Genomic DNA, 24,122 nt, shown 5'->3' with positions numbered 1-24,122 from the left:
AAAGCCAGTGAGCCATGATTTCTCTGTACCAAAAAGGATTATTATAACAACTAGATAGCTGGAACTAAGGCAAAAGAACAGCTGAACCAGTGTGTTCTCAAATATTTGTTATAAATAAGGAAATATTTTAGAAATGCATGCCATCATTTTTTTCCCCTGGCCCAGATTTACAGTATGTCATGAATCACTTGGACAAACTCCACTGGCTTATATTGAGAAGATGCAGTGTTGGCAGTGTTGGCAGAAAAGTGTTTCATTTGCCACCATCACCACAGTAGACTACCTTTAATCTACGCTCAGTTGGAAACCACACGAGTATTCATTCGGCTGCCCTCTATTTTTCTCTCCTCTTGCTTCATTGCATTCAGTTCATGTGTATTTATAACTTGTCCAAGCTCTGCTTAGAAGGAGAGGGCATGTGGGCATAATTGTACCACAGCTGCCCAAGTCACTTCTGAATAACACAGAAATGATCAGCTCTTCAACAGAAATACCAGCCTGTCATGCCCAGCCTGGAGGATGGCTTGGAGGACTCAGAGGATGAGCTAGAGCCCCTGGGACCTGAACCTGTAATGGAGGAGCCAGAGCCCCTGGGGCTTGAACCTGTAACGGAGGAGCCAGAGGCTGGCCCTAGTTCTGCTGGAGCAGAGTCTATGGCCCCTCCAGAGATTCAGCAGTCAAGTTTGCCTGGTGCCGAGGCTGTGGACACGGAGGAGGATCTGGGCAGTGTGCCTGCCTTCAATGAGCGTCGAGCAGAAAGAGAGGGCCTTCGAAGATCTCGGAGGCTTTATCAGAAGCGTCTTCGTAATCAGACACAGCTGAAGGCCGGCTCCTTGCCTTCTTAAGCACTTAGAGCATGTGTGGTTCTTTGCCAGTGGATATCTGACTCTTTTAGAGGAAAGACTCTGTCTCTGGCTCTTTTGGCTTCTTGTCTTGACTACCCGGAAACCTTGACCTTGGACTGCTTTATCGACCTGCCTATCTGTTGCCCTGAACCTCGGACCGTCTGACAATTCTCTTGGTAATCCCTTTGGTAGAACTACTGTGAATCTCCAGGACTGTGTAGCTTACACTGACTTTGCTGTGCTGGGAGGGGGTTTGTTTGTTTGAGAACTAGCTGCCTTATCAGGCCTTTGGCTGCTTTCCCGGACACAGCCATACTAGCAGGAGCTTTCTGAAATCTATTGGAATCCATTAGCCTTGAAAGGTTAGATAGGTCTCCAACCCTTGCCTGAGATATGGAGGACCACTGTTAATCAGTATTACTGAACTAGATGGACTAATAAGCTTGAAGGAACCCCATGTGTCCAGCATATAATGGGCCCGAACACACAGGCCAAAATAAAGCTGCTTCGGGTCACTTTGGAGATATTCTGTTTAAATGACATACACATCTTAAGAGGTCAGAAGTTGTGCCAAAGCTGCACTCCAGTCCTTAGGACTGGAGCATGGCTTTGGCGTGGCTTCCAGCCTCTTAGGTTGCATGCTTCATTTAAACAGCATACTTCCAAAGTGACCTGAAGGAGCTTTATTCTGGCTTGTCTGTTCAGGCCCAATATCTTCCCAAACAGCTTTTTAATTTATGTGAGACAGAAATCTCTTTGGAACCATCTTGTGAAGGAAGAATAATAAAGATGGGGAAGTATCTTAAAGTAACAGCTGAGCCCAAGAAGTTTCCAATTTCAGCTGTCAAGTGAAACCAGAAAAGATATGGGTTTTAAGTTAAAGAGATCCTTCTTCGGTAACCAATTGTTTACCACAGACTTGCATTCAAAAAAAAATCTTTGTGCTTTTTTGAGACACTGTCCCCTGCTGCTCTGAGGCAGGTGTTCAGACAGAAAATAATACAGTTTAGTGTTAAGAATATGAAGAGAGCTCTATCTCACATACTTCCAGCTCAGTGGGTGAGCTGCCTCACTATAATTATTGTTCAAGACACACAGAAATGCCTCTGAATAGCTTCTGAAAGCTTTTTGGTCATAAAAGTCTCTCTTCCATCTCTCTTGCACCCAATAATAAAGAGTAAGAGGACAGATACAATGCACTGTCGTCAGAGAGTACTGGTCTTTCTATGAAACAGATTTATGTTTTCAGCGTACATACTTATGTGCTTATCCAGTAATTCTCACCTGGGAACCTCAGATTGTATATTTTAATACAGGCTTGAATCCTGTTTGTACCTACCTAAAAACAAGCCAACTGAACACAGCATGCCTACTTTCTAAACAAAACAAAACCACACCACTGATTTGGATTCAATTACAATGCATAACAGGGTGTTGCACTGCATTTAGTGGCTAGTTTGTGACTAAAAACATGCCGAAAGCAAAATCCAATTGAAAAGCTCCAAACAATAGTGTATGTCGTTGTTTTTTAAAAATATGGTAATGAAATCCATAGCTCAGTACCATCTCTAAAATGCATAACCTCCAACCGTTGACTGGTGAAAACAAAGGATGCTTGTCCCTGCTGAAGGCTCTATTCTTCCAGTTAAAAGCTTTGTTTTGTTACTCTTCAACAACACCCCTTCCATGTTAAAATAAAAAGGGCTTTTTCTTTCTTTGAATGAAGACTTCAAAAACTGAGATCCCTGCCCTGTGTGGCATCTTCAGAAGTGTAGGTATGGGAGCAAAATGAGGACAAAACCTCCCAATTTTTCAAAAGAGGTCTGGGGCCTTGTGGGTCACCAGAAGGGTTTCAGGGCCACATGCAAGCTGTAGGGCCATACAGGGACCATCCCTGTGTAGGCTGATGGTTATTCCTGAGAGTGCTATAAGATAACTAGCTTTTGAACTTATATCATGTGAGAAAGAATCCCAATTGGTTCCATTGATTGATGAGTTATCCGATTGATTGATGGTGGTGGTAGTGGTGGTGGGGAACCTGGATACTGTGTTCCCTTGCCAATGGCAAGAACTTTTGAGATAGCAGGACTTTCTTTGATGAGGTTTCTTACACTTTCAAGAAGCCTCAAACAATTCATTATGCGAATATTCTCCACACCCCTAAAGACCATAGACCCAGAAAGACAACTGCAATTACTAGAGGACAACGCTTGAGATGTTCTGTGAGACAGGATAGGAAGACTTCTGAGGCAGCCCATGTTAAGGCCCCTTTACACCAGGATCAGACCGGGACTGCCAGATTGACATCCAGTCTGCCCAATCTTATCCTGAGGGTATTGGTCTGCATCATTTAAAAAGGATGATGCAAGGCCAGGGGAATCATGGGCCTTTTGACCCATACAGATAGACCCTTAGTTTGCATTCCTTTGGTGATGCCTGCCCCTTTTCTTTGGATAACTAAACTTTACTTTTAAAGATCCCCCCATGGATACTAAAATCTGTGGATGCTCAAATGCCAATATATACACTGGCATAGTAAAATAGCATCTCTTTTATAAAATGGCAAAATTAAGGTTTTTTTTGTTTTTTGTGTTAATATTTTTTCAAACTGTGGTTGTCTGAAACCATGGATGCAGAATCTGTGAATACAGATGCCAATTGTATAGACCCAAACATTGAATGGGAAGTCAACACTTACATAAATCCTACTGTTGCTATAGATTCTAGGCTGTGTTCCCACTACGAAAAAGATCGAATTGCTGATTGATTTAAATGACTCTTGTTCCAATTTGAAACCAGTTCCTGTCACAATGTGATCGATTCCTGTCATGATAAAGAGAGACAAACACACACAAAAAAAACCAATTTTTCCTGACACTAGTTTCTCTTTTGAAAAGAATTGATTCCGAACAATGTTCAACAAGTGGGAAAGACAGATTGGAATCACATCATTCTGGAGAGGAGGGACTAATGGCTGAGGGGTGTCTTTCTCCTCCTCCTCCTCCCATGTCCCTCATCTTCCTCCTCCTGCCGTGTCTCTTCCTTACTCCCCACCCAGAGCCCAGGCTATCGCTTAAAAGTCACTGGATGATTGACATTTATTTTGAAAAGGCGCAAACTAACGGGAACAACAATCATGCCAAAAAAGAAGTGATTACACTGGCATAATGAAAAGATTCGGTTTCATAGTGGGAATGAGGGACTTTTTGGAATCAATTACCAACAATTACCAACATGTTGTGAAGCCGAATCGGGCTTAAAGTAGGATTCTGGCTAATTTAATATAGCTATTCTAGGACTTACTGCTCCCTGGCAAACATCTCTCTCTCTCTCTCTCTCTCTCTCTCTCTCACACACACACACACACACCACTCTCAACCATGCAGCAGACCATCCAAGCAGAGTCTCAAGGCTGGGCATTTTACAGCACTTCTGGGAGACAGCATTTCTCAGTTGCCAAGCAATCACTTCCTATAGCTGGTGGCGCAGTGGTTAAATGCCTGTACTGCAGCCATTCACTCGAAACCACAAGGTTGCGAGTTCAAGACCAGCAAAAGGGCCCAAGCTCGACTCAGGCTTGCATCCTTCCGAGGTCGCTAAAATGAGTACCCAGACTGTTGGGGGCAAATTAGCTTACTTGCTATTTAGCTTACTTGCTGTTCACCGCTATGATCTTTGGAATAGCGGTATATAAATAAAACAAATTATTAATTATTATTATAGCTGACCTTGACAAAAGCCAGTTGTAAAAAAAAAGGGGGGGGCATCTCACTGTCCTAAAATGAGCTAAGTCATTTACTCCTTAAAATTATAGATCCCCAAAATGGAAGAGGCGGGATATAAATAAATATTTGATTCATTCATTCATAGAGAGTGATGAGAAGTAGCTTAACAACAGGCAACACAGAACAGGTTCTTGAGAGAGTAGTGAGACAAACTGGACCAAAAGCAAGGAAAATATTATATCCATATATGATGGAGACACTTGAACTCAGGACTCTCTTGTGTCTGCACTATAACTCTCTTTTGATGACAGATCTCTGGGTTACAGATCCCCCCCCACCCAGCTTGGCGCCAATTATTTATTGACAGTCACACACCTACTATCTAATGTGCCCCAAACTGAAAAGGCCAAAGAGAGAAAAGCACTCTCTGCTGGTATCATTTCTAATATGATACTTGTGGAAACAAAAAGGCAAACTTTATTTAGAAGTCAACTTGTTTACAGTATCTTTCTTGTGGATGGAATTCAAGAGTGCTGCATGGTATAGTTGCTTTAATAGTTACAAGGCATAACCATTTCTTTTACTCTATTTTACAGTTGGTTCCTATATTACTGTTTCACTATTCTCTGGGCTGTATATTCTTTCTGGTAAACTGTGACTTCCCTAGTCATTCTAATGAAACTCCCACACTTGAAGTCTCTTATTTCCAAGCCACTCAAGCTCTTATACTAATATCCACAGCCTTTTAGGCTGTAATCCCTCAGGATATCACTGTAGACCTTTAACCAAGGGCTCTTCTAGTCCCTAACCTGGGTACTTAAAACCCCTTCCAACTGCCCTTCTCAGCAATATATCTCAGCCACCTTAGCTGTTAAAACCCCTCACTGTCTAATTAGATCTCTAACTCAGAGTTCTTTCCCTATCTGGTCCCTATCTAACTCACACATGCTCCTCTTTTCCTAGTTATACTTGCTCCTAGGAGTAGCTCCCACCTTTCCTAGCTTTACTCCCATTGACTGTTCAAACCTCACTCCTGTTGGCTGTTCCAATGTTCCAATCTGCCTGTTTTCTCCACATCATATAACAGAGGTTAAAGCTATGTAGCAAAGAACTGCTTGTTTAGCAATGAGTTATGCATCCTAGCAATGATTCAATGTTTGCTTTCTATGTGCATTGTTTTTGTATGTATGTTTGCAATCCCCTAATCTTAAGTGCATTCCTAAAATGCAAATACAAGGGTACTGATTAGGACAAACAGGTTGACTTGATGGCAGAATCCATTTAAATTAGGAACCATACTCCATTCTTGGAGTCAAGATTTGAAGTCATTTTAATTTTCTGTCTTTTCTACAACCACTTGATAGCGAATGGATGCGTCTCTTTCACAAGTAATAACAAGTAGGCATGTGTCAGCTGGTAGGTGGCTGTCTACCTACCTGTGTTATTTTCAACAAGATCAGCAACACAGTATGGAAAGAACTGGTTAAATACTGGTTAAAGAAGGATGTCAGCTAAGGAGGGGGCAGAGAAGGATGACAGTGTCCAGAGCCCCACTGAGCATGGGCAAGGGTGCCAATTTGAATTGTTGAATCCCTCTGGTGTGGTAATACAATGTGCACTCGCTCTGCTTTGCCCAAGTAGAGACCACAATTTTGTTCCTCGGGTATGATAATACATCACGTGAATTGTCTTGGATCTGAAGTGACTCTGCTCTGCCCTCGCTTCAAATTGGAGCCCCTGTTTTATGTGTGATAAGGCCCATGGAAACCCACTGGGTGAGCTTGGGGAGTCACACACTCTCAACCCCCCAAAAATGCATGATAAGTTTGTCTTTGAGTCACCATAAACTGGAAACAACTTGAAGGCACAAAACAACAACAAGCAAAGCAAACCCATGCAACAACCATTAAATGAATGTGAGAAAAATCCCTTCATCTTCAGATTAGATGCACATGTAGAAAACATGAGACATTCAGTAAACCCATCAGTATTAGCCTTGGGAAACATCGATCTACCATGTGCATAGCAATTTAGCACTGGTGAAAAAGATAGGAAAGAATGACACAGGCATCCAGAGTGAAAGGCTTGGTTTTTCTGTGAGGAAAGCTTGGGCCTTGTTTAGACTGAGAAAAGAAATATGGGGGTGGATTCCACTCATCAAATACATTAAGAATTGTCCTCAAAGGGCGGGGGGGGGGGGGGAGGTCTTGTCTATGGGACTTGACAGACGGGCCATTAAGGCCAGCCTGGGGGCGGAGTCAGTGTGTGGTGTCCACATGACGCATGCCCCAATTCTGCTCCCAAACTGCCATGATGCCGTGTGCCACTCCACACGTTGCTCTTCTGGCACTGTGTCTACATGATGCAGTGCCAAAGAAGTTCAGAAAAGCCACACACCGGTGGCTATGGCACCTTTTCAAGGGTACAAAAAGGAGCCACTTTTTGTGGTTCCTTTTTGCACCATGGAAAGGAGAGACTGAGGTCATGGTATGTAGTTGCCACAACGCTAAAAGGGGCAGCCTGTCGAGCCCCTATGTTGCTCCTGAGGGCAGGACACATTCCAATGGCTTTAATTTATAAGAGGATAAATTTTGATTTAGGAACACTGGAGAAAGATCTTGGCAAAAGCAGTTTGACAATGGAATCTTTGTTGTGGGTGCTCCCTCTCTCACTGCAGATCTTCAAGTTGGGACTGGGAGAACACCTGTTTGGGATGCTGACATCCAGCTTTGATGCAGGGGACCTAAAACCTTCTTCCTATTATCCTCTTCTTCAGCTAAGCAGAATAGTTGATGGGCATCTCTGCAACCAAGGCAATTCAGATTTACTTTTTTAAAAAAATGTTGTATTTGCAACTCAGTTTGAATCCACGGGGAACATTTCCCTATCTGTCAATAAAATTGGGATTACTGTTCAAAATATCTTCAAGAAGGGTTTAATTAACCTGAATATTCCCCACTTGGGCTGCCAGCTGCTCCATTAGTGATGTGAGCTTTCTGTGTTTTCATGCCACTACCAGATGCTATTTGGCTTCCACTTGCTGTGAGCCAAATTATTACTTGATTCATGAGTATAACAGGGGGGAGTACACCAAGATGTCACTTTCTAAATACAGTAGTCCACCTTTATCTACAGTTTGAAAACATTACTGGCATAGAATTCTGTACTACCTGTAGTTTCAGGCATCCATTGGGGATCTTCTAATGTATTTCTTGCTGATAAGAAGTGACTACTGTAAAAAGGTTAACTTTTTAAAAAGTTTCTAAAGATTCCTCTTTTATTTTTCTTATTTTAAAATAAACATTATAAAGCCAAAAACTAGAAATAATACTACAGTATTTTGCTACTCAGTCATGGTAGTCTCTCTCTGACAATTATTCCTGCCTTCATCCAAGAGACTGTAGGAAGAGTGGTGGTGGTCTTGACTGAGGCCTGGAGATCATACAAACAAGGTTGAAACTCTGTTGCTGTGACTGAGACAACTAAAACTAAATTATAGAGCATACTCGAGAATTTTTATGGATGCTTGTTTCCAGTTTTAACATACTCATTTTATGGTCAGGTCCTTTCAATAGAATGTTGAAACCATTCAGAAATATTTCTATGCATACTTACAAGGGAGCAGGTCCCACCGAACTCAGGGGACTTCAAGAAAGACCTCCACAGGACTGCTCTGGACATCTCGATTATAGACATACTCATTCTCTCTCCATGGTCTGTCTCAGTTTTGTGACAGATAAATTATATCTTAACAAGTAATGTCAGACTAATCTTAGCTATCTCTTTTTTGATAAACCTACGAGAGTGATAGATTAGGGGAGTACTCTGGATGTTGCATACATTAATTTCTGTAAGGCTTTTAACAATGTCCCCCAGGATATTCCTGCAGAGAAGCTTGTAAAATCTGGACTAGAATTCTGGGATCTCTGAGATATTTAGCCCTCCTGTTGGAGAGCGCTGGTGCACTAACAAACTACAAATCCCAGATTTCCATAGCACTAATCCACGGAAGTTAAAGTGGTGTCACGCTGCTTTATTTCTGCAGTTTGGCAGCAGCCTACGTTGTGAAGCTTGTGAAAAAGTAAACCAGTTTTAAATACAATATTTTGCACATGCAAAATAGGTGTGTAAACTAAATATCAGTGACTAGGATGCAATTTAATATTGTGCAACCATTCCACAATAATTATTTGAACTGTTAATTAATTCCAGTTCTCTGCAGTCCTGTGGAGAAACTGTTCAGTTGCAATTCTTTCCAATATGTTATTTTCAAAAGCCAGGATGCCTAATTTCTTTTTCTTCTGATGAAGCACTGAACACCTGTAGGGTGTTAGCCGAAGTGTGAAATTTGTATGGTCTGGTTTTCACTAGCACAATGCCTAAAATTACCTCCAGACATTACCATTCAGAGTCTTTTTAAGAGAAAGAACTTACTTTGCCAAGAAGGGGATTTTGACCTTAAAGGGACAGAGACAAAACCATATATTGAAGGAAGTAATTCTTCTGACTACTAATGAATGAAAAAAATTGTGCGATTCTGCTTTTCTTTGTTTCAAGTTGCCTTGAAACAAAGTGTGGAGCTGCTACTATTTGCATCAATTGTCTCCTAAGACCATCTTAAATTACATTTTTAAAAACATCTCAAACAAGATGCAGTTTAGGACACAAACATGTTCTCTATTCTTCTGCCATTCTTCTGCCTGATGAAGAAGGCTGTTTAGTTTTGAATGCCTGCATTAAGGAAAAATTGTCATTGGGGAAGCAATTGGGATAGACTATCCTCATTTGCCCACCCCCATTGCTACATCTTTGGGAAGTTGTGCTCCTTTTTAATAAAAACAAAAGAAAGCACCAGAGGTCACATTAGTGTTAGTCTTTAAAAAGTACAAAGCTTAAGCTTCCAGGAATAATGGCGGGGAGAGAGAGATCAGGAATAAACTTCAAAAATAATTTATTTCCAAGCCAGACAGATTCAATTTTTGTTTGTCCGTTAATGAAGACATTAATTTGAATTTTGTGTTCTGCTCATAGATACACTGGATAATGAGATTTGCCATTGTAGGGCTGCATATACAATCCCACATTTCCTGGATGAGTGCTCAAGCAGATCTGCTTAAAAAACAATGTAGATTTTTGTAAGACAGTTCCCAGTTTTTTTTAGCACCATACTGCATTAACAGAATCTCCAATTCCATATAGAATTCTGATCTAAGCATAATGTACAAACCACAGTGTTTCTCAGTGGACTGCATCCCTTATGAACAAATATCTAGGCATATGACAGTGAGCATCTTATCACAGTTCTGGTCCAAGAGCAAAGTCACATGAAGTCTCCAAGGAAAAGTGAGGGGGGGGGTTGAGGGAGAAAACAGGTGTTTATACATTTTTCTATGAAAATGTCAAGGAGAGGCAAGAAGTGTTGTCCATTTCATATTTATAAAATGTGCAAGGAAGGATAGGAATGCCATGAGCAAATTCACCTTTCCTCCCATAGACACCTTGGAGAGGCTGGCTGCCAGTGAGAAATGGGATGTGGGTCCCCACCCCAGATTTCTCATTTCATTGTGCCCTTTTCTTCAAAATCAAATTAAAGGAAAATAAGAAAAACACATTAAGAATATTCTGCATAGTTCAGTATGGCTTACGCCTAAGCAAAGGGTGCAAAAATCTTTCCGCCTCAGTTTCCTTGAGTTTCTCTTAATCCTATCTGCCTTTTTATTCCAGGTCTTGTTCCATATTGGATTGCAAGACTTTATGTTTCCTTCTCACACTGAAACTCAACTGGCACACATTTTTAATTTGTGCATTTATTTCCAAAGTTTATCTATTTACACTGTGTGCTTCTGCATATTTTTTTTCATTATGTGCATTTTGATTTTAAAATATGCACATGGTTTTGTGCACATTTTGTTTCTTGGAAATACCTTGTAAGCCTTGTAAATTTATGAATGTAAATGATAAAGTGGGGATTTTCTTGCAGTAAGTCAAAGGTGGTGCAAAAATTGTACTTTTGATGAAACTGTTGAAACTCAATGAAATTTATTTCCATCTCTTTCCTAAGTAAGTATGCTTAAAAAGAATAGCCAGGTTTTCAGTTCTAAAAAAGAAGAGATCTTTGAATCAGATGCTAACTGTTGACATCTAACATCGAGGTCACTGCTATCCATTCTTATGGTTATCTTCAAATCAGAACCAGATTGGTGAAGCAGTCTAGTATAGAACAGCTCAATGGTGTGTTCTCTGTAAAGGAGGCAATATAGCCATGCTAGTTGGATCACAGTTTTAACAACTGTAGTGTGATTTCTTAAACCACATCTGGTTACAAGGGAAAAAGTTAGAAGGAGATATTGGCAACTATTGTTTAATAAACATTTAATTATGGTATACTGTCATGTTGCAGTTCTCAAAGCCACTTGCCAAATATTCTACTAGGGAGTCCTGCATCTCAATGAAGAACTGTTCTTGCATTCGGTGTCCTCACGTGCCTTTCTTATTGCTTTGAGGAAAAGTTTACTGGTTCAAGCTGGTGGGGAGGGGAGGTTGCTAGTTTATAAACAAAGTATTCTTCTCTTTCTGTAAAATATGCTGTGGTAAGGTAACACTCATTTATTTTATACTTTTATTCTTGTTCTCTGCCTAATTTCCTGCTGACACACACCCACAGAGTCCTGCTATTTGTATGGCACACTTCTAAAAGAACTATATTTCTGGAATTGTTGAACACCTATGGCCACATTCAAGTTCATGCATGTCTTAATGAGGACATCTAATAACTGATGGCACTTGTAAGGGGGTGATGGTTCTCACTACCTACACTTGCTATATTTCCAATAGTCACTCACTGCTCAAAAGCCAAGGTGACTGCTAGTTTAAAAATTTGAGTGGCTCAAGGTCTGGATTAAAATAAAAACACAGATGGGATGGGTAGGCATTGAGGAAGCTTTAGGGCTGGCAAGGCTACAGAGAACTCAGATGGTGACCTGACCCTCTGTTAGCTAGAAAAGGGAGTTGATTGCCTTTGGAAATGCACTGAAATAAAGCACTGAATCAAACACTCTGGAACGCCACAAGGACCCAAGGACAATTTTAGAATATTTTCCTGCAAAGACAAATAAAATACGTAAAAAAACAAGAAAACTAAAGAGTGTTATTTGAAAGCCAGATGTTAGTGGCCAAGAACAAAACAATGACAGCCACAAAAACGACAAAAACAAAACCAACACACAAATATACACAAGAGCTCAATCTCAGTCCCAGTAAATCAGGCTTCTGTGAGAAAAGTGTATCATAAATTTCATGTTAAACAATGCAACGTCCTGTAAACCTGACTTACTGTAAACTAGTTAATGCTTTGAAAAGCCCAGATTATTTTCTATGGCTGCTTATTAACATCCCATGAAAATGTGTAATAGTCCCACCAGCAATATCTCAAAGACATTTGAAATGTCCATGATTTTTTGTCACAGGTTCCATAGGGCTGCAGCTTTTTTTTACATAAGCTGCATTGATTGTTGCTTAGGCTCAAAAATGCTTAAATATATAGAAAGAATCAGGGCAGCATCTTCAAAGAACACTGGGAAAGAAAGTGTCTGCAAGAAAATGTGGTGGGAACTGGGATGAAAAAACTCAGGCCCTATACAGACAGCCAAAATAAAGCTGCTTTGAGTCACTTTGGAGGTATGGTGTTTCAATGATGCATGCGTCCTAAGAGTCTGGAAGCTGCACCAAAGCTGCACTCCAGTCCTTAGGACTGGAACGTGGCTTTGGTGTGGCTTCTGGACTCTTAGGATGCATGAATCATTTAAACAGCATACCTCCAAAGTGACTCGAACCAGCTTTATTTTGGCTGTCTGTAACAGGCCTCAGTTTCATTTCCCCCCACATTTGAATTTTTAAGATCAAATTATTTTTCTTCATATGTGAATGGGGGGTGGTGGTTTAAAAAATGCCCTGAGACAGCATCCCTTCCAATTCAACAGGTACTCCCATAATAGATAAGTTGTGGTACCTGCATTTAAGAGCATTTTTGCGAAACTTTTTTGGCATGAAAGTATGCCCAGAAAATGAAGAGAAAAATCATGAAAACTTATTATGTCCAGAAATTAAAGAGGACAATCAAATCGTATAGAAAAGGAAATATAAAAGAAGCAGGACTGAGATCAGGACCAGTGAAGTAACTGCTGTCAATAGGAAGAAAGTGGAAATGGAGAATGGGAAAGTGTCCCTGAGGAGACAAGAGAAGCAGAGATAAAAGGTAAGGAAAAACCAGTGAGGGGCAAAAAAGCAATGCAAGAGACAAAAAGGAAAAAGATGTATCAACATCAGCTATGAGTCAAAAAGGGAAGCTGGCTGTCACACTCACCTAGTGCTTCTGATGCTACCACAAATCCTACTATTAGTCCAAATTAAAGTATCCCCACTGAGTCTATATAGTAACTTGGTAAATCAGCACTTATGCAAGTTCCATGGATTCAGTGTCAGCGCTAAATGGGAGACATCCAAATTCCCATACAAATCCCCCACTTAATACTGATCAACAGAAAATAATTTCTCTGAACAGGAGAGAAAAAGAAAAGTGAGGAACTTTTAGCCTCACTTGACAATGTTTTATATGAAATATCTGGTCAAACCTACACTGTCAGGATGACATACAACTTTAAAAAAAAAAACAGTACTCAAAATGCCTCTTAAAATGACTTTTTAAAATAACTGTACAGCTAACTAGCTACGTAGAAAGCCTTGCTTGTTATAACCAAAAGGGATGCCATCAGTCCTGTTCATTAAGCTGAGTTTCATATGTCCAGCCCCCGGCCCCCTTTTTTAAAAAACATAGTAACTATAGCTATGTAATCTGTAATTCATTACTTCTAAACAGTTGCATTTTAGCAACTGTTACCTTTAAAAATAATTTCACTGAGCAGTATGTTAACCCCCCCCCCCTATCATTTTTAGCTTTGGAAAGCTTTAATAAGCATGTTTATTATAAAATCATACCAGCTGTCAAAGAAAGTCAATTTCTATTTATCATCTGTAGGAGAAAGATGTGGTTCTCTTTTCATTTATTGCCGTTGTGTGTCTTCAAGTTATTCCCAACTAATGATGACCTTGAGCGGTTTTCTTGGCACGTTTCTTCAAAGGGGCATTGCCATTGCCATCCTCTGAGGTTGAGAGCATGTGATTTGCCCAAGGCCACCTTTCCGATGTGATATTTAATCCATTTTGGAGGAAAAAGCAGCAGAGACCTTTTTGAAACACTACACCTTCTGCTGATTTTCTAATACAGTACATAGATATGCCCCAACAGCTTCTTTTTTGGTATACCATAACCTTTGCAACTAATGCCATTCAGACTTGAGGAATTGTACAGCTTTTAATAGAAATACATAATAAACGAATAAGCTTTGACTATCGAATTGACTCAAAGCCCCATATATTTCAAGAATCCAGTACCATATACAGTAATATGAGGATTTGTTAAGCCAGCAGTGTTAAGGCTGTGTCTTCTGGAATACTAGATTTCTGTAATATCTTATGGAGGATTCCTGACTGAGGTCCATAATGGTAGACAAGCTTCTCTGAAAAGCAGGTTGTCTGCCATCCGCTGATGATAATACTTCATGCTGTTGCTGCAGATAGAAGGAATGCTCAGGTTTTTTTTAATTACAGATACAGGATGTGAGTTTGAAATTTGTTTCTTTTAGGGATGATAGTACTATGATTGTCAAAATTCATCCCGTCTTCTTCCATTTTGCTAATTATTTTCGCCTGGAGCCACATCAAAAGTATTTATGTTCTGTGTTATGAGAGGCTATTATTACTGCCACACTGGGAGAATGTTGTCTCTTGTCTGCATTCTGATACAGAAGAATCTACCATGTGATTTTGCTGACTTACAGCTAGAGATGTGGAGGGGGAAAAAACCTCTCATAGCTGGTGAGATTTTGGTCCATATAGGCCATTTCATTGTCTCCAGGTAGCCTTTTGATGACGCGCCAAGCCCCAGGAGAGTTCTTGCCTCCAATGCAAGGGTGAAGTACCAGGAAATTTTCCCATGTTTTACTGTCTTTTCCCTCTGTGTAGCATCCAAGAAAGGACAACCACAGCCCTTTTTTTAAAAAAAAAATCATCCGAGGCTACTATTTTTAATCATCCATAAACAAAGCAATGCTTATCACAGTTTTATAACTTGCACAATTGCAGATATGCACAAAAATCAGATTAAAAATGCACGAAAAAAATATTTGGCTTTCTTGTAGCAAGAGGAATACTTCCCCCTCACCCATTAACTTGTTTACTGTGTAAGAATAAACCAAATGAGGGTTTTCTTCCTTACTTATAGCTGCACACTTCATTCTCCTGGGCCATTCCAAAGCAGCACAGATAATGAATCCAATCTTTTCACTTTCATTTCTAAAAATTCAGTTGGAACTACCTGTGATTTTATTATAGGCATCCAGAAGCAACAGAACCAAGACAAGCTACCTTGGCTAAGATCACACACTGAGGGTAGCTGAGATTGCTTGGAATACCCACTGCTTTGACTTCCATTTCCATTCTCCATCTGGCTTCTAAAGGTTGTATCCAATGGCGAGACTTGGTTCTTATACAGAAACCAATTAATCATGGCAGAACCTCCTGCTACTTAAGCAAATGAAGATATATTTCTGGGCAGCACAGTCTTCAAGTGAGAATTAATTACAGTCTTATGTTACTAAAGTTGGCCAAAGCCTCAAGCTTCATACTGGGAAAATTAACAGAAGGCTCTTTTTGCAACAGCCTCTACAAATGTAATTCGTACAGATGTTCAGGCAAGTATAGATTGGAATAAGTTGTAGCTTGAGCTATGTAATTTTCATAAGCAGCTCTTTTGTCACTTGAGCTACACTATTAGAACAAATAGTTCTCTGTGAAGGTTTCATTTGGTATGGATTTTACAAATTTCATTTACTTTATTACCTGCTGCTTTTGTGCAGTCTGAAGAATAACGCAAAGAAATCAAGTGTGCAGTACAAATTGTTGTTGTGTGACTCCAAGTTGTTTCTCACTCATGGTGACCCTAACGTAGGATTTTCCTGATAAGATTTGCTCAGAGGCGGTTTGTCTTTGCCTTCCTCTAAGGCTAAGAGAGTGTAACGTAACAAAAGTCACCCAATGGGTTTCTGTGGTTTATTCAAACCCCATTCTCGAGTATCATAGTACAAACCATTCCACTCTACTGATTCTTGTAGTACAAATGCATAATCATTTTGTTAAAATCAGTGAGGAGAACATAAACTTGCACACTCCCAAATGAATCTCTGTCTCTGTCTTCTGTTCAATCTCTATAAAGACATAGGCCTAGTCATGTTAAGAGGGCAATTTTTCTTATTTGAGCAGTACCACTGCAGATACAGGTTGACATAATGAAACTTTCCTTTATATACCAAAATAAGTCCTTCCAGACTGAAAATTGGCATGGCAGAGTGACAACAAGGCTAGGATTCTTCTAGATGATTTCTAAGGGGGGGAAAATGGGAGCATCACTGGATGCTCCTGTCAATATCACACGATTTGACAAAGATTATCACACGGCATTGCGCAATGTCACAAATATCCAGCGATTATCCCGTGAATAAAGTGGAATTATAGCACTACTTTTTATTTATAGGATTTTCCTGTGAACAAAAAGTGGCACTATAATTCCTCTTTATTCATGGGATAATCATGGGATATTTGCAATGTCACGCAACATCATGTGATAATCTTTGATTGTCTGATATTAACGGGAGCATCCTGCAATGCTCCCACTTTTTTTCTCAGTGTGATAAACTATGTGGAGAAGAGATGGTTATTGTAGGGAGAAGCTTTCTCCCATAAGATGGTTCCATGCCTATAGTTTGAAGTGATATAGCCCAGACATATCTTTGCCACCTCATTAAGAATTAACTCAGATATTACCTGGCTATAGAAGAAACAGCTGCATGTGTCCCTGGCTAGAAACATGAAGAAAGCTGCTGGTCTGTTTTCAGTACCTAGAAATAAACTGCAACGTATGGTGACCCTATCAGCCTCTGAGAGTGTGACTCGTCCATGGTTACCCAATGGGGTTTCCATGGCTAAATGGGGATTTGAACTCTGGCCCTCTGGAGTCCAAAATGTTATTACACCATGCGGTAAGATCCTATAAGAAAGCTTTGCTCAATTCTAAACTGCAATGCTGAGAAAGATGACAGAAGACACTGCTTTGTTGACAAAGCAAAGCCACAATGTCCACAATTTATCCAGGATTCTTTCCATTGTTAATACAGAGACACCAAACAACTTCCCATTTGCAGAAGCTGATGTTTCACATCTGTGTTCCTTTCTGCATTTGAAGAAATTTGTTAAAGCTTGAATATATTTAGTTATGGCAATTCTAGGCTATATCCCAATGTCAGACCTTTTGATTCTAAGTTCAACCTCTTGAATCTCACTCATCACTTTCATATTATTTGCCACCAAATTGATGCTATGGCTAAAAGTTCCTTTAAAGTCCCAGGAGGCTGAGGTTTAAACTGGGTTTGGAAAACTGTCACCCCTACAGATGTTGCTAGACTTCATCCCCATCTTAACCAGCATGCTCATGGTTAGGAATAATGGGAGCTTTAGTTAATCTTTGGAAAGTCATTTTACCTACCTTTGGCAAAAGCAGTCCTTTCTGAAGCAAATGGTCCAATTTCTGGAGCCCTAGAGCAATGAAATACACAGCCCATCCAATTACCATAACAAAACAAAACTACAGCTACAATATTTGGGGGAGTAATATTAAATTACTATTGCCAGAGCTGAAATCAAGACAAAAATCTGAAATAAGTACTTCTAATTTAAAATTACTTTCAAAAATTCAATTTTATATTCTCCTTATCATAGCTTGGGAAGTTACCTTTTAACATAATTGGTTACTAGTACAGTTCAAAGGACATCAAAAAGTTAGCTATCATTTGAGCTGAATTATTTGAAGTAACACTTTGCCTTCTTGTTCTTCTTGTTCTTCTCCAGTTATTAATTCCTGATCTTGGTATTAAAAAAACCTACCCAAGCCAACATTATGTTGTGTGTAAAGTGTTGGACTTGGAATTACCAGGTTCTAATCTTCACTTAGTCGTGAATTTCACTACATGAGCTTGGGCCAATCACTCTCTCAGTTTGACCTATTTCACAAGGCTGTTGTAAGGCTAAAATGGGGAAGGGGATAGTCATAGACGTTATGGTGAGTTCGCTGAAGGAAAATAAAAATGAAATAAATAACTAAATAACTAATGGTAACTAAAACCCTTGTACCAAACCCGGAAGCTTCAATTGGTGCAGAATATGGCAGCCAGACTGGTCGCTGGTAGTTCCAGGACAGACCACATAACACCTATTTTAAAAGATCTCCACTGGCTACCCATTCGCTTCCGAGCTCAATACAAGGTGTTGGTTTTGACCTATAAAGCCCTAAATGGCTTGGGCCCAGGGTACTTGGAGGACCGCCTCTCCCCATACAATCCGCCCCGCACACTCAGAACATCTGGGACCAATTTGTTAGAGGTCCCTAAATCCCATTTGGTGAGGACCTCACAGAGGGCTTTCACTATCGCCGCCCCCTCATTGTGGAATAAGCTCCCTGTAGAGCTCCGTTCCTCTGCATCTTTAGTTTCTTTTAAGAAACAATTAAAAACGCATCTATTCCAGTTGGCTTTTTCACTTTAGGTAATAGTGTTTTTTCTCTGCTCCTTGCCCTCTGTTTTTCGACCCCGGATTAGTGCAATATATTGTCTTTTTCTTGCCCCTAGTGAATTGTGATTTGTATAGATTCCCATTCCTACCCCTAGTAATGATGTTTTTAAACTTTTTATATTGTGATGTTTTACTTGTATTTTATCGTTTCTTGTCTTGTAAGCCGCCTTGATCATGCAATTGGAAAGGCGGGATATAAATAAAAATTATTATTATTATTATTATTAAAACCAATCACAGCTATGTCAAAAAGGAGTGAACTTGTCCTTCATTATGTTGTGATCCTACTGTAATCTAGTTCAGCCTCAGCTTTTTCACAAGGATATTAATTATAAGTAACTTATTATAATTCCATCCATCTCTGGTCTTTATAGGATTTTTTCTCAGTCTTCCTAATCACTCTAAGCCAGTGGGTTCAGGGGTTGGAACGAGGGGGATACTGAAAGTATTGAATTGGACTCATATCTTTATTGGCTTAAAATTAACCAAGAGGTTTTTAAAATTTTCCTTCAAGGCTAAATTCCAAATTCCAAAATCTCAAACTATTTTGAAGTTCTACACATCCATGTTAAGCATCGTGGGACTTTTTTTTTTTTTACCACATTTGTTCAAGATCTCTCTCTTTCTCTCTCGGCTTTAGCTGTCATTTCTGAGAAGAAAATAGCTTGCATGTCTCAACAGTTATATTAATTTTCTTTCTACCCCCACCCCTACCCCAGTCTCTAAACCTCTGTTCTTTCTGTTCCCCCTTCACGAAGTCATTTTTCATTCTGACAAGGCTATAGATGTTAGCAAATATACATGAGTTCTCAAACTTTCCCGAGATGCTGGCATTTTGACACGACATCTTCACAGTGCTGCCTTCCATATCAAATGTTGAGTGATGTGCTACCATAGACAGGTCTACACTTGTTCCAGAGGGAGACTCTATGCAATTCTTTGCCTTTTCATTTTGGTTAATGAGAACAGGGTCCCCACCCCTCTTTTGGGTGCTGTGCAACAGGGTAGACAGTGCAACTCCTCCTTCTTTGTAGGCACAACAGATGGATGTAATGGATACCTCAAAGCACAAGGCCTAGATCTTTTTCTGATGACTTATCTCTACTCTAATATTTAAGTTCATGTGGTTTGTTCATTTCTTTACAGCCATTGTAAAAACAGAGACAGCGATGCTAACACACACCCATACCTAGAATTCTAGACATGTAGGTTGCTGCACGGCTGTGTCACCACATATTAACCTCTTTTTCTGAAACAACTGTGTCTTCCCCAGCAAGTCCTCCAAGTGAGCAGAGAAACGTACTTCATTTAAGCTTGTTTATAGGTCTCACACAGCCGGAGGACTGTAAATCAAAGTGAACTTGAAGGCTGCAGATAAGAAATTCAATATAGCACAGTCCATTAATCATACCAATGACTGGCACTTGCTCATTACTTTCTATATTGACTAGGTCACAGATCCCTCCACTGCTTTGTTATCAATTATGAACAGGGCTTTTGTTCCAACCTTTGATTTCTTTTGAAAATGGTATTGTAGGAAAAATGTATTGCTGAATTGCATGCCAAAGCTTTGTAAAAGCTTAAGGGTCAACCATGTAGTAATAATATTGGGGGGGGGGGGGGGGGTTCTACTCAAATACCAACCAGGGGGGTACAGCCATTTCATGCAACCAAATGCTTAACACTTCTGCGGTAAATACATCTGAACATTTTTTGGATTAGAGCACAGGTCTGTGCAGAGGAATCAGATAGGCATTTAATTAGATAAGGAACTAATTAAATGCCTGTCTGATTCCTGCACACAGGCTTGTGCTCTGAGACATGCTCCGATGTATTTATCTCAGAGCTATGAAGTCTTGTTCAAAAATATTTCACAAAGACTAAACACTAGCATACTTGGGCTCCAATCCTGAACAGACTAACAACCCAATCCCAAGCATGTTTACTTAGAAGTAGAGTGTTAAATGATATTATATGTCAAAACTAAATCTGAAGCAAAGTTGTGGTCATCTCCTCAGGCCAAACATCTGAGTAACTTCAAGGGAATGAAGGGTGTCTCACAGAAATAAACTTCTCAGTGGGAGCCCAGGCGTCTCTGGTTTGTCAGTGTGTTTTTCTAGAGTGAAATTCCATGAATTGCACTTCAGCAACATCTAGTAAGATATAGATGTCTTACCCTGGGTTACAAAATGAGTAAATAACTGTGTCTACCTCTAGAATTGTGGAGTGGTCACATAAACATACATAGACTTGACATGAGAATAAATGGCATTTACCTCAAGAGGTCTCACTTTCAGTCTGTGTACATTTTAAAGTAAATTAACACTGGATATAGACAGACACTAAATGCTGAAAGTTTACTTACATATTTTAAGAGCTGCACATACCAGAAGGCTGATGGTACAGAAAACATAATTTTTATGTGAAACTATACAGCATATTTATGTTCATTTGAACATATTTTTACACCACACTTTTGGTTACAGTTGTAAATTTACCAGCATAAACCGGACCACTAAAAACCATCTGGCTTTCATTCTAAAATTAGGAACTTGTTGCCAAGTTCCTTCACTACAGAAACACCTCCTAGGCTTTCTGGCATACTCTCATTTAACCTTATGTCCATGGAATCTTCTCACAATACACAAGGTTTTGCTGCCTTTGGGTGGCCTCTTGTTCCTCCAAAGGTCCTAAAATAAATCTTCTTCACCTCCATTCCCCCACCCCAGATAAAATAACAAAGACTGTCTTCACCATGAACCCCTCTAGACCTCTACAGGAAGTATAATTTTGCTAAACCAAGGGAAGGAAGGATGGTGCAGAGCATCCATTCTGATTGTGGAGTTCTCATATGTTGTTGCACCACAACTTCCATCATTCTTGACCGTTGATCATTTTCACTGGAGACTTGGCTGGGACTAATGGTAGTCCACCAACATGATCTGGGGAGCCCAGATTCAGAAAGGCTGGTATAAAACAAAGCAGACAAATTTTACATATCCATACATGTCAAGCCAATATGTTTTTCAAAATACAAATTCGGGTATGATTTATAACCCACTCAGTCACAAGTATGTAGCAGAGAGTCTGCTTCCACAGCTGTCTGCAGGGAGAATATTTTATTTCCCCGGCACTTACTTCCTGGTGAATTCTGATCATCTTCCTCCTCTTTCTGCTTATGATGACTGAGCCCTAAAATTTTATTTAATCCAAAATATGATTAAAATACTTTTAGTAACCCTAAACTAATCATTATTGCAGATATTTCAGGAAAGACAGTCCAGAAAGACCAGAAGTGAATTAAAGGTCAGCAATTTATTAGCCAACTGGCTTCAGAGGAATATTTTACAAAGGTCTGAAGCACCTGTGCAAAGGTGACATACCTTTTCATCGGAATTCAAACAAAGATCTTCCAAGCTGTACACCGATTGGATAAACAGAATTAAACATATACACCTCCTTCTCAATCATTGGTTACAAAAACTATACCTTCCCAAGCCTCTCATGGGTACCACCATCAACTCTCTTATCAGGACTGTTTGTACTCACTGTTTTCCCAGAATGCATTCTGGCATTCCTTATTTTGGGTTATTGCAGATATCCAGGCACCACTTGGAGCAATAAACAGTCCTAAGATACCATGAAGAGCCATGAAGAGATCTCTTTGACCTGTTCTGTTATCTGTCACACAAACATTCCTTCCTCCTAGTTTATCCTCATCCAGCTCCAGGCATTCTAGCTATAAAACATATTGGCAATTTTTATTTTTAATTAATTTTGTTAATTTTGTCCTCCTCAACATTAGAAATTCTTTTCCTACCATTTCCTTCATTTTTTTCTGTCTGTATCATTGGAAATCCATCATGCCCATCTTCACTGCCAGCTTTGCTGCCTGGACAAAATAAGAAAGGCCTCCATAGTAATACAAAGTATTATTGTGCATTATAATGCAAAAATATTATGACTTCTTAATTAACTTCTAAACCAGGCCTAAACCAGCACAGAAAAGCAAAATATATTTGTACTTCACTTATTATTATGTAAGATCATGCCACTATAGAGTGAAGTAACAAGTGAAAGTAACACCATTCACTTCCATAAATTACTTTTGGCACCAAGGACTAATGGAATTACACTTTTAAAGAAACATGAGAAATGAAAACCAAATTACTTCTGTTAAGATATAACAAGTAACATATTCTATTTACTTTTTAAAACAGGAGTTTTGCAAGTAACATTCCATTCTTAGACAATCCGTGGTGTTTGGAGGGTGAGTAAACAGAACACACGTAGCTTGGATGGATAAGGATGGACAGAAAAGAAGAGGGCAGCAGACCAGTGGCAAAATTTAATTGAACACCTTGTTACCTACAGTGCTTTTGGACAGTCTCACCCAATATGACACTTTCCAGCTGTGTTGAACTACAAATCCCATTATCACAAGTGAAAAATTAGATTGTCAGATTTATAGATATATGGAATGTGTCATGTTGGCCGGGAAATGCAACTTAAACATCCCATAGAGCTTTTTCTCTGCCTGCTTGATGATTTTAGTATCAATGGGCCAGTACAAACTATTACAAAGAAGCGAGATATCCCACTAAAGAAAACGTCATTTACTAGTTGGGATTTCCTGAAAAACAGTTTTCAGTCCACACATATCTATCCAGCCAACAGAAGATGAAGGATGTTGTGTAGGCAATTTAGCCAATTCATATTTCATGCTATAGACAATTGGCCAATTCAATCCATATTTCATACTATAGACAACTGGGAAATCAGAGATCTCATTTGTATCTTTGCTCACTATTAGTTCTGGATGAGCATGCTTTGTTTTTTTTGTTTTTTATGTGTTTCAAAAATGTTCTAAAATTTTACTGTTCTAGCACAAAGGATCTGTGTTCCCTCTCCCATCCAGCAAAGGGATGTCAGAGAATCTCACTTGTTTTAAAACATACTGTTTTGCTGTGATTTATCCTGGAATTAAAAAACCCTCAGCTTCTAGATAGGAATGAACTATTTGTGTTTGTCCTGGGACTTGCTTCTTGATGTTTCATGAAAACAGGATCAACAGAATTTTAGCAACAGGAATCAACAGGGACATTTCCTCTTTCTGTTTTCCCAGAATAATACTAAAGGTGAACATAAGGCCAACTTAATGTGTTAAAAATCCCCAGGTGTATGTTAATGTTAACAGATTAAATTTTCATATTTACTATGGCCTGTTACAGACCGCCCAAAAGGGGCGGTCTTGGGCCGCTGCAGGTTGCAGCACGGAGGAGCCGCAGCAGCCAAACCGCATGACTCCTCCGCTCTGCAAAAAAGGAGTGCAGAAATCGCACTCCTTCCGGCAACCCGGAAGAGCCGCCGCAAGTGCCAAAGCGCACACTCGCGACGGCTCTTCCGGGTTTAGACGTCCGGACACTGCGCGTTCGTTACATCAAGATGGCCACGCCCGTCTGTATAGGGCGCCGCCATCTTGCTGTACGGAATACGCGCGAGGGGCAAGGCGCGTCCAGAAGCGCCGCCCCTCACGCGTATTCCTGTCGCAACGATGGTGCCGCTCAGGCCCATCTGTAAGGCGCCTAAGTTTCCAAAATTTGTTAAGCCTTTCCTATTGATGTTCCAATAGCTAATCTATCAGGACAATTTTATCTGAGATTACCAGACAAAAACAATGATGACTTGATAATATATAGTTGGAGACTCCCAGAGTAAGAGTAAGACATTACCTGAGAATTTGTATGGAAGGCATATTTTGACTGAATTTAGAAGAACTTTATGATGATTCATTAGATTAGCCAATTGGCCATTT

The sequence above is a fragment of the Sceloporus occidentalis genome, unplaced genomic scaffold (assembly GCF_023333645.1).
Source record: "Sceloporus occidentalis isolate IW3139 unplaced genomic scaffold, rSceOcc1.0.p SCAF_5, whole genome shotgun sequence".
NCBI classification, from domain to species: Eukaryota; Metazoa; Chordata; class Lepidosauria; order Squamata; family Phrynosomatidae; genus Sceloporus; species Sceloporus occidentalis.
The sequence above is the reverse complement of the archived record's forward strand: the minus strand, read 5'-3'. Positions refer to the sequence as shown.